At 39.9% G+C, this 9,014-nt stretch overlaps 1 long non-coding RNA gene across 2 annotated transcripts; it reads right to left on the bottom strand.

Annotated features, from left to right (window-relative positions):
• Window positions 1–233: 233 nt before the first annotated feature.
• On the bottom strand, window positions 234–7,757 carry LOC150005013 (uncharacterized). 2 transcript variants are annotated; one of them, XR_016512413.1, is made up of 3 exons: window positions 7,698–7,751; window positions 3,233–3,398; window positions 234–494 (listed from the first exon to the last, which is right to left on the bottom strand). It is a non-coding gene; the product is annotated as an uncharacterized LOC150005013 (long non-coding RNA). The 2 variants fall into 2 exon arrangements; XR_016512414.1 differs by lacking the exon at window positions 3,233–3,398 and having other exon boundaries at window positions 7,698–7,757.
• Between the last annotated feature and the right edge of the window lie 1,257 nt (window positions 7,758–9,014).

The following is a 9,014-nucleotide window of genomic DNA, read 5'->3' as shown; positions in this document are numbered from 1 at the left end:
TTGTTGCTAATGGTAACATTTGTTCTTCCAAGCAAAAATAAGACTTTTGAAAACTGTATCTATCATAACTTGATAGTTTCCCAATGTTTAAAAGAGTTTCCTGGTGAGCGTGGTAGTGATATCAGCAAGTGTGTTTTTTGTTGTTGTTGTTGTTACATTGAATAAAATGTCAACGTTTGGAAGATCTGCATGACTCAAGTATCTGTTGCTTCGGAACAAATTAATCCAAAATATAGTGATTTAAAACAACAAACATTTATTATCTCTTAGTTTCTGTGAGTCAAGAATTTGGTTTATGAAGGTGGTCTGACTTAGGGTTTCTCCTGCAGCTGCAGTCAAGATGTCTGTTGAGGCTGCAGTCATCTGAAGGCTTGGCTGCATGCAGCTAGAGCATCTTCTTCCAAGAGGCGCACTCAGCGACTGTTGGCAGGTGGCCTCAGTTCCTCCCCACACGGACTTCTCCACAGGCTTTGGGTATCCTCACAACATGGCAGCTAGCTTCCCCCAGAGCAAGTGATCCAAGAGAGGGAAGAAAATAGAAGCCTTATGATCCACCCTCAAAAGACAGTATGAAATTCCTTCTACATTCTATTCATTACAAGGGAAATCATATGTACAGTCTAAACTCAGGGAAAGGGAAAATAAGTTCTGCTTCTTAACAGGAGGAGTAACAAAGAATATAGGGGCGGGCAAATGTAGGTTCACAGCTGTGAGTATGCAAAACAGTTCTTTTTTTTTTTAATCCTCACTGGAAGATATATTTATCAATTTTAGAGAGAGCGGAAGGGAGAGAGAAACATCAATGTGAGAGAGAAATATCAATGGGTTGCCTCCTGCACACACCCTGTCCGGGGATCGAACCTGAAACCTTGGCATATGCCCTGACCGGGGATCAAACTCACAACCTTTTTGTGTATAGGATGATGCTCCAACCAACTGAGCTACCTGACCATGGCCACAGTTTATTCTTGTATTGTTATTTATTAATTATTGTATTCTATACAAATAACTATAAACCTACTTTTGCCCACCCCTGTATGTGAACATGTTTTAATAACACTTCACTTAGTGATCCAATATTTTCCAAATAACCTACATGAAATTACAAAACCATGATGCATGGATAAAAATCTACTCCAATTGCAAAATGGCCCAGTGACTTTTTATTATAACCAGGTTGAAGAAGTTCATTGATGTACTTTGCTACTAACCTGTAAGAAGCTATCATTTGTTGTGTGTTGGTATAGTATCGAAAAAGAGTATCCGTACCTTGGCTGGGTGGTTCAGCTGGTTGGAGCATCATCCCGTATCCCAAAAGATCGCAGGTTTGATCCCTGATCGGGCACATGCCTGAGTTTCAGATTAGATCCCCAGTTGGAGTGCATTTGGGGGTTTGGGGGGCAACCAATTGATGTTTCTCTCTCACATTGGTGTTTCTCCCTCTCTCTCTCTTCCTCCCCCTCTCTAAAGTCAGTGAGCATATATCCTTGGGTGAGGATGTGAAAAAAAAAAAAGAATACCCATAGTTATCTGCAAGGCTATTAAAATACTCCCTCGTTTCCAACTACAGATCCCTGTGAGGTCAACTGTTTTTCATGTACTTCAACCAAAACAACATTAGAACAGACTGGAATGCAGAAACAGATATGAGAATCCAGCTGTCTTATATTGAACCAGATAGAAACTTGCAAAAATGTAGAACAGAGCGGCTCTTCTCACTAATTATCTTTGTTTTGGAAAATATGTTTTTCTTTAGAAGTGTGTATATTAACATGTATTGTCTTTATTATTGTGATTTTTAAATGAATTAAATATTTTAGCATTTTCTCAATTTTAATTTCTAATATGGTAATTATTGCTAGGTATAACCCATAAAAACAGAAGCTCTTTGGGGTCCTCAGTAATTTTTAAAAGTGTAAAGGGGTCCTGAAACTAAAATATTTCAAAACCTCTTGTCTAAGCAATTTTGATGATCTTGTCACCATTGAAATAGTATGTTTAGGTATGGGCATGTGGTGCCGTCCTGGCCGATGACATACGAAGTGAAGGAGTGGTGTTCAGTTCTCAGTTTAAGGTATTAAATAGAAACACACTGTGTCTTCAAAGAGATTCATAATGTTCTGTTTCTTAAGCCAGATGATTGATATGTTAATTAGCCTTCTCTATCTCTTACATATTAAATTATTTGAGGCGTGAAATATTTTATAACAAAAAAAATTAAAAGAACTCGTGGAAGAGGAGAATCCACTTCCTCTATGTCTGTTTTGCAGCGTAGTCACCTGTACATTGGGCCTGAGTGTGCCTTCTTTGCCTCTCAAGAATTTTGTGCATGTATCATGGCTCCCTGAGTCTGTGTCTGCAACATGTTTTTGACATTTGACTTGTAACCTGAGAGTCCCCAGACCTCTAGCCACACAGGCAATCTTACTACATTCCTACCAGTTCAAGTCATACAAAGTGCCTCATAAAAAGACCTTCTCTGCTTCTGGCTTAGTCCCTGTCCCCTAGGGTCAGGCAGCACACCAGTGTCTGTCATATATCACATCATCTTCCAAGTTCTCTCAGCTAACACCCTCATCAGAGCAGACGTCTACTGGGGTTGCCAGTCCACTAGTTCTGAAAACTGCCACTCTCTGAATGCATTTTAGACCCCTTTAGGAACATATATGAGCAGCTTCTAAATGGAACCCACAACAAATATTGTACACAGGCAGGCTCACTATACTATTAAATGTAAACCTCTCCCTGTATGGTTGTCCTATAGTTCCAGGGTCTCTCAGTCTCACTGAAAGACATGAAGTTAGGTTTCTGGGTTTCTCCTATCCCTCCTCCTAAAGTAAGTTTCTCAGAAATTCATAAATCAAGTAGTAAAATTAGAGAATTAAATAAGCCAATTAACAAGTTTGAGAGGCTGCCCCAACAAGACTAGGCTTTGCCACCACGGATGAAGGGGGAATGACAATTAGGTAGGCAGAAAAAAAAGTCTGCTGCAATTGTCTATACATATGTATATTTTGAATTGTTCCACTATAAAACATATTGCTTGTGTGATGAAAAAAGAAAAGAAAGACAATGAGTATGAGGGAAAAATGCACATATAAAACTAAGAAATGTGTCCCACTTTGAGCTTTGGAGACATGCTGTTAAAGGAAGCAGACCCATCTGCTGAAATCCAATACACTGATCAATGTACCATATTTACTTGCTTCTTTTACCTGCTTATAATACTTACAGCAATTCTTAATGATGGAATTCTTTTAACCACTGTTGAACATTTATGTAAAATTTTAGTTAGCCAGTCTTCCATTATATTCGATGAATAGCATTTTAAGGACTATTCAGTCTTTCAGCCCAGTTAGTTAGAAGACATGGGACATCAAAGAGAAAATATTTGTGAGCTATATAAAAAATAAAAGTTTAATAACCCAAATATGTAAATCAGTAAGAAAAAGGCAACCCAATTGAAAAATGAACAAAAAATATGAACAAGCAACTCACAGAATCAGAAATACAGTTAACCAAAAAACATATAAGATTTTCAACATTACTAGTAATCAAGAAAAATACAAGATAAAACAGTAAGATGTTTATTTTCACAAAATATTATCAGCTAGTTAAAACTGTCAGAGGGGAGAGGGTTTGGGGGCTGGGTGAAAGAAGATGAAGTATTGATATATAGACACAGACAAGAGGGAAAGGGGGACAGGAGGTGGGCGGAGGTGGGCCAAAGTGGGGAAAATGGAGGTGGAAACAGATTTTGCTTGGAATGATAAGCACACGGTGCAGTGTGCAGATGATGTTTCGTTGAGTTGTACACTTGAAACCTGTATGGTTTTCTGAACCAATGTCACCTCAATAAATTCAATTAAAAAAAAAGAAAAAAGAGTAATAGTGTTGGTGAAGGTGGTTTTGAGATCAAGCCCTTCCATAAAATTCAATGTTGATGTGAGCATAAAACTGGCACAACATTTTTGATAGGCAATTAGGTTTTTTTATCACCACTAAGATGGCTGTGTTCTCTTTGAGGTAGTGGGAGAGTCAAGGATTAGTGGGAGGGGCTAGGAAAATAGGCATAAGGGGAGGAGCTAAAGGACGGGAGTGTAAAAGGAGGGCTCTGTGGGACTGGGAGTGATTTAAGACTAGGCTTGATAAAGAAAGGGGGAAAGTGACCAAGGCCTGGAGGAAGCAAGAGGTACTCACAAGGACTGGGGGGAGTGAAAACAAAAGGCGGGTGGGAGGAATAAGAGGGATTAGAAACAATGAAGAAACTGGTTGAGAAGGACTAGAAGGGAAGGGGCTGGGGGGGGGGGGGGATTTGCCCGGACTACAAAGGTAAATGGAAACAACTGGCTTTCAGTGAACTGACCCAGAGCCACTGGCAAATAGGACCTATTAACACTGAGCAAGGCCCCTGGGGAAGAATGAGGTTTGTCAGCAAACAGTAAACAGTAACTTTCATAGTGCTGTAACTGTGCCTTGCAGAATTCTTTTACTTCCTCTCCTCTTGGCTCTGTTTTTACACTGTAGTTTGCTTATAAAAGCAACCTGAGATCTTAGAAGACTCCTTAGTCTGAAGCCTCTGATGGTCACTGATCTGTATCTTTCCCATATGATCCTAAGGTGTAGAATATGGAGACATTTCAGCTGCCTCTAGTAGAAACCTTCACCCCTAAAACTCAGGGAGATGCCCCAAATCCTGGAAGGCCATGATTGCGTAAAGGGGTGCCGACCCCAAGACTCTTCCACTTCTCTCTTGGTATGAGGTAGACATTCTTTTAGGAAGTAGAGGGCCCTATGGTCACTGTCTTTCTCTATGATTCATGCTGCTTCCCACACAGTGAATCACAGGGCAACCAGACAGCAAGAATCTGCATGGGGCATAGGGGATGGGAGGCAGATATTATGGGCTGAATTGTGTCCCCCCAAATCCATATACTGAAACCCTAATACCCGGTATTTTAGAATGTGACTGTACTTGGAAATAAGACCTTTAAAGAAGTGATTAACCCCTGGCTGCTGTGGCTCAGTGGATTGAGCATCATCAGCCTGCGAACCCAGTGTCGCTGGTTCAATTCCCAGTCAGGGCACATGACTAGGTTGCACATCAGGTCCCCAGTTGGGAGCGTGAGTGAGAGCAACCATACAGTGATGTTTCTCTCCCTCTCTTTCTCCTTTCCCCTCTCTCTAAAAAATAAATAAATAAACAAGCAAATTATTTTAAAAATTAAAAAAAAAAAAGAAGTGATTAAGTTAAAATGAGGCCATTGGAGTGGGCCCCAATCCAATCTGACCAGTTATTTTTTTTTTTTAATCTTCACTCAAGGACATGCTTATTGATTTTGGAGAGAGGGGTGAAGTGAGAAAGAGAGAGAAGGAGAGAAACATTGACGTGAGAGGGAAACATCAATTGATTGCCTGTACGCACCCCAACCAGAAACCAAACCTGCAACCCAGGCATGTGCCCTGACCAGGGCTCGAACCTGCAACCTTTCAGTTTACAGGATGAGGCTCCAACCAACTCAGCCACATTGGCCAGGGCCAATCTTACTAGTTTCTTTATAAAAAGAGTAATTTGGGGCACACAAAAGATACCCTAGGGATGTGTACACACAGAGAAAAGGCCATATTAGGACACAGTAAGAGCGCAGCTATCTGCCAGCCAAGGAGAGAGGCCTCAGAGGACACCAACCCTTCTGACACCTTGATCACGGACTTCCAGCCTCCAGAATGTGAGGAAGTTAATTTCTGTTGTTAAAATCATTCAGCCTATGGTATTTTGTTATTCTAGCCCAGCAAACTAATACAGGGCCTTCAGGTGTGAAGGCTGAAAGGATCTGGGAAAATTAAAATCAATTTCAAGTCCTCCCACTATTAATGAGAACTATTTGGAAGTGTGGAAGAAGCCTCTGATACACAGTTTTACTTTTTTTCAGGGAGTGTGGAGCTTGCTCTTCACTGCCCTAAAAGTTCCCAAGTTAAGCCAGTTACCAATCATAAGTTTGTAAAGAGAAATAAGAATGTCTGACCAATTAGGCTGGGTCTCTCAGTTACTATGCCTTCTAATGCTGTTCAAGAATTTAGTTCTTGACTTTGTAGATTGACGCATTTTTTTTTCAGTTCAGGCCTAAATGAATGATTTCCATACTGGTTCTAAAAATCAACTGGAGTTTTAGTTTAACGATGAGAACTGTATTTGCCAGGAAAACTGAACTATTCATGAAGACTAGTTCTAGACCATCTTTTCCCATTAAGAAGAGTTAAGTAGAGACAAAAATTCCATCATGAAAAAAACCCTTGTTCTGTGGAATTTTACGGAGTCTCTTTCTTGGGAATACTTTCCTTGACCTTCCTGGGAAGTTTGGGATTGCCCATCTTCCTAAGATCCCAAAGAACCTGGTATCAGAAACCCTGATTTATAGTATTTTAATTAGTTTTTATAAGCCTACATTTCCCATTAGACTGTGAGCTCCAAGAGGGAAGACATTATCTTGTCTATTGACTTATCTTCAATGGTATCTGGACCACAGTATGTGCTAAAAAAACAAAAACAACAGAAAACAACACCCTAGGAGAATGAATAAATGAATTAAATTGTGATATCACATGTTTCTTATATGGGATCTGCCTTCCAAATGGACCAGAAGACCGGTATTGGAGACACAATGATAAAAGCCTCCTCCTCAGCTTCTCCTTCTCCAGCCTCTTCAGTGACGATCACCCTACCACAAGTAGTTGTTCATCCTCTATCTTTTGTTTTGTTTGAATTTACAAGTGGTCTTTTTCCTGATTTTATTTACAGAGAGACCCCCTTCCTCTTACTACTAAACTATCTCCAAATCATAGCACAGGATGAATTATCTCTGGGAATGTCTTCTAGAAGCAGTGTGTCCCCTACATGTCCCTATGACTAGACCTTCTGACCTGGCCTCCTGACCTTTAACCCATCTTACGCTTGGGTTTGCTCACTTCCTCCCCTGACCATGCTCCCTAGGAGCTCTGCCCAGGCTGTCACACTCCATGCTCCACTTCTTCAGGGCTAGGGTGAGGGATTTGAACAGGAACACGTAGATTGATGGGTATCAGTTAAACAGAGGATGTTGGGTAAATATTGAGTATGGGATGTCCAGGAACTTGAACTCAATTTGTAGAGGTCAAAAAGAATGAAGAAATTAGAAATTCAAGCTGATGATTCTTAGCAAAGTACACAACAGCCAGAGTCTCAGGTTTCCTGTTAAGGCAGGACTGAAAACCTGAGTATAGAAGGGCCTGAGCCTAAAGATGTGACATAGTCTTGCTACGCTGAGAGAATAAAAAAAGAGGGAGACAACCTCAGACTTGGGAAAAGATTGGGGAGTAAGTGCCAGCTTTTTCCACTGGAAGATTTTTTGGGCCCTAGTATTAAAAAAAAAAAAAAAAAAACTAGCTGAACTCAGCAAACTCAAGTTTGAACATTGCTATTTTCTTTGTAGAATCCTGACCTAAATTCTAGTTGGACTATTGAGTGGGTCCTCTACGTATTGCTGAATTTTAAGGTTTATGATGGTATTCTCACTGCTGTATCTTCAACACCATCTTTTAAAACAGTGGAACTCAACAAGTATTTGCTGAAACTCTCAACAGATGTATGCACAGGTATATAGAGAGGGATAGGTGTCAGATCTATGCTTGTCCAGTGTATAGCGCCTCCTCCTACTTACCATAGCAATTTGTGATTGTCTCTGTGATGGGTTCATTTCTCCATCCACCTGCCCCCTGATAGTTCTGAAAGCCCTTAGTCATTTGGTTCACATGCCCTAGCTTTGGAAACTAGCTATTTATTAACTAAACCGTTGCACCACTTGCTGTTATAGTCTTAAATGAATTTGTGTTAATTCTTAACTGTTTCCTTTTTCTACATGTGTCATTTAATGGTTTGCCTTTATCTGATTTTCTCCAATTTCCTGTGCATTTGTGGTTTACTAAAGGAGCCCTCTACCAGAGGCCTCAGGCAGCCACACCAAACGAGTATGGGCACCTACGTCTTCTAGGAGGGCTCTCCTGCTGCTCTGGGTTTCATCAAATTGGTGTCCATCCAAATGTTCCAGCCCAAGCTTATTTATGCTAGAGGAGGGAGAGTGCCCCCTCCAGGGCCAGTTCTTGAAGAAAAGAAGAATTGTTGACGTAGTCAGAGCCCCAACAGAAGACCAATTACTCTGCAACAGCTAAAGGTTGGTGACATACTTTTCAGTGAAAGCTGTCCATGTTTGCTTTATTTCCCATGAATTTCATTAGTGTATTTGCTCCAAATGACCTTTGGAATAAACAGGAAGGAAAGATTTTAAATCAATAGCATAGCTTCATGGGGGACTGAGAGTTTATGCATCATCGATCCCACATCTATCAAAGTGCCTGACATGTGGATTCTCACTAAATGTTTGATGAAGGAAGGAAAGCAAAGTAGGAGGGAAAGAGAGAGGAAGAGATTAGAAAATGGACATGAATGGAAAGAATGTGAATGTATTCAGAAATAATATGATGGTAACAGTTGTGTTTTCAAAGTTCATTAGGTATTTTATCACTGACACCTAGAATCAATGAAACAAATTAAGTCACTTTGTAAAATGATGTAATTATAAAGATAAAAGAATAGTAGAAAATCAGAATAACAACAAACAGTACTCTTTGGAATTTAAGCATAAAGAAAAATAGCAGTTTTTATATTTTAGGATAAATTCAAAACTGTGATGTGATAGTCATTTGTTCTGTGTGTGCTCAATTCTCAAAAGCAAACAAGGAAGAACTTAACGTATGGATAAATGCAAGGTGATCAGGAAGGTGACAGAATTGATGGTAATTGCTCAGTTTGATATTTAGAAAGGTCAACAAATTATAAATGGTGCACCGAGGAAATTTACAAATATCTACAATTCTGCAGTTGAGATGGATTAACCATGTGGTAAGTCAGCAAATGCTCAAAAGTATGTAATTATGTGTCAAGGAAAAATATCGCAGTGCAGAAAAAAAAGTTAAGGATA

The sequence above is a fragment of the Furipterus horrens genome, unplaced genomic scaffold, assembly GCF_987537825.1.
Source record: "Furipterus horrens unplaced genomic scaffold, mFurHor1.1.pri manual_scaffold_7, whole genome shotgun sequence".
NCBI lineage: Eukaryota > Metazoa > Chordata > Mammalia > Chiroptera > Furipteridae > Furipterus > Furipterus horrens.
Note: the sequence above shows the minus strand (reverse complement) of the source record. Positions and strands in the feature narration are given on the sequence as shown.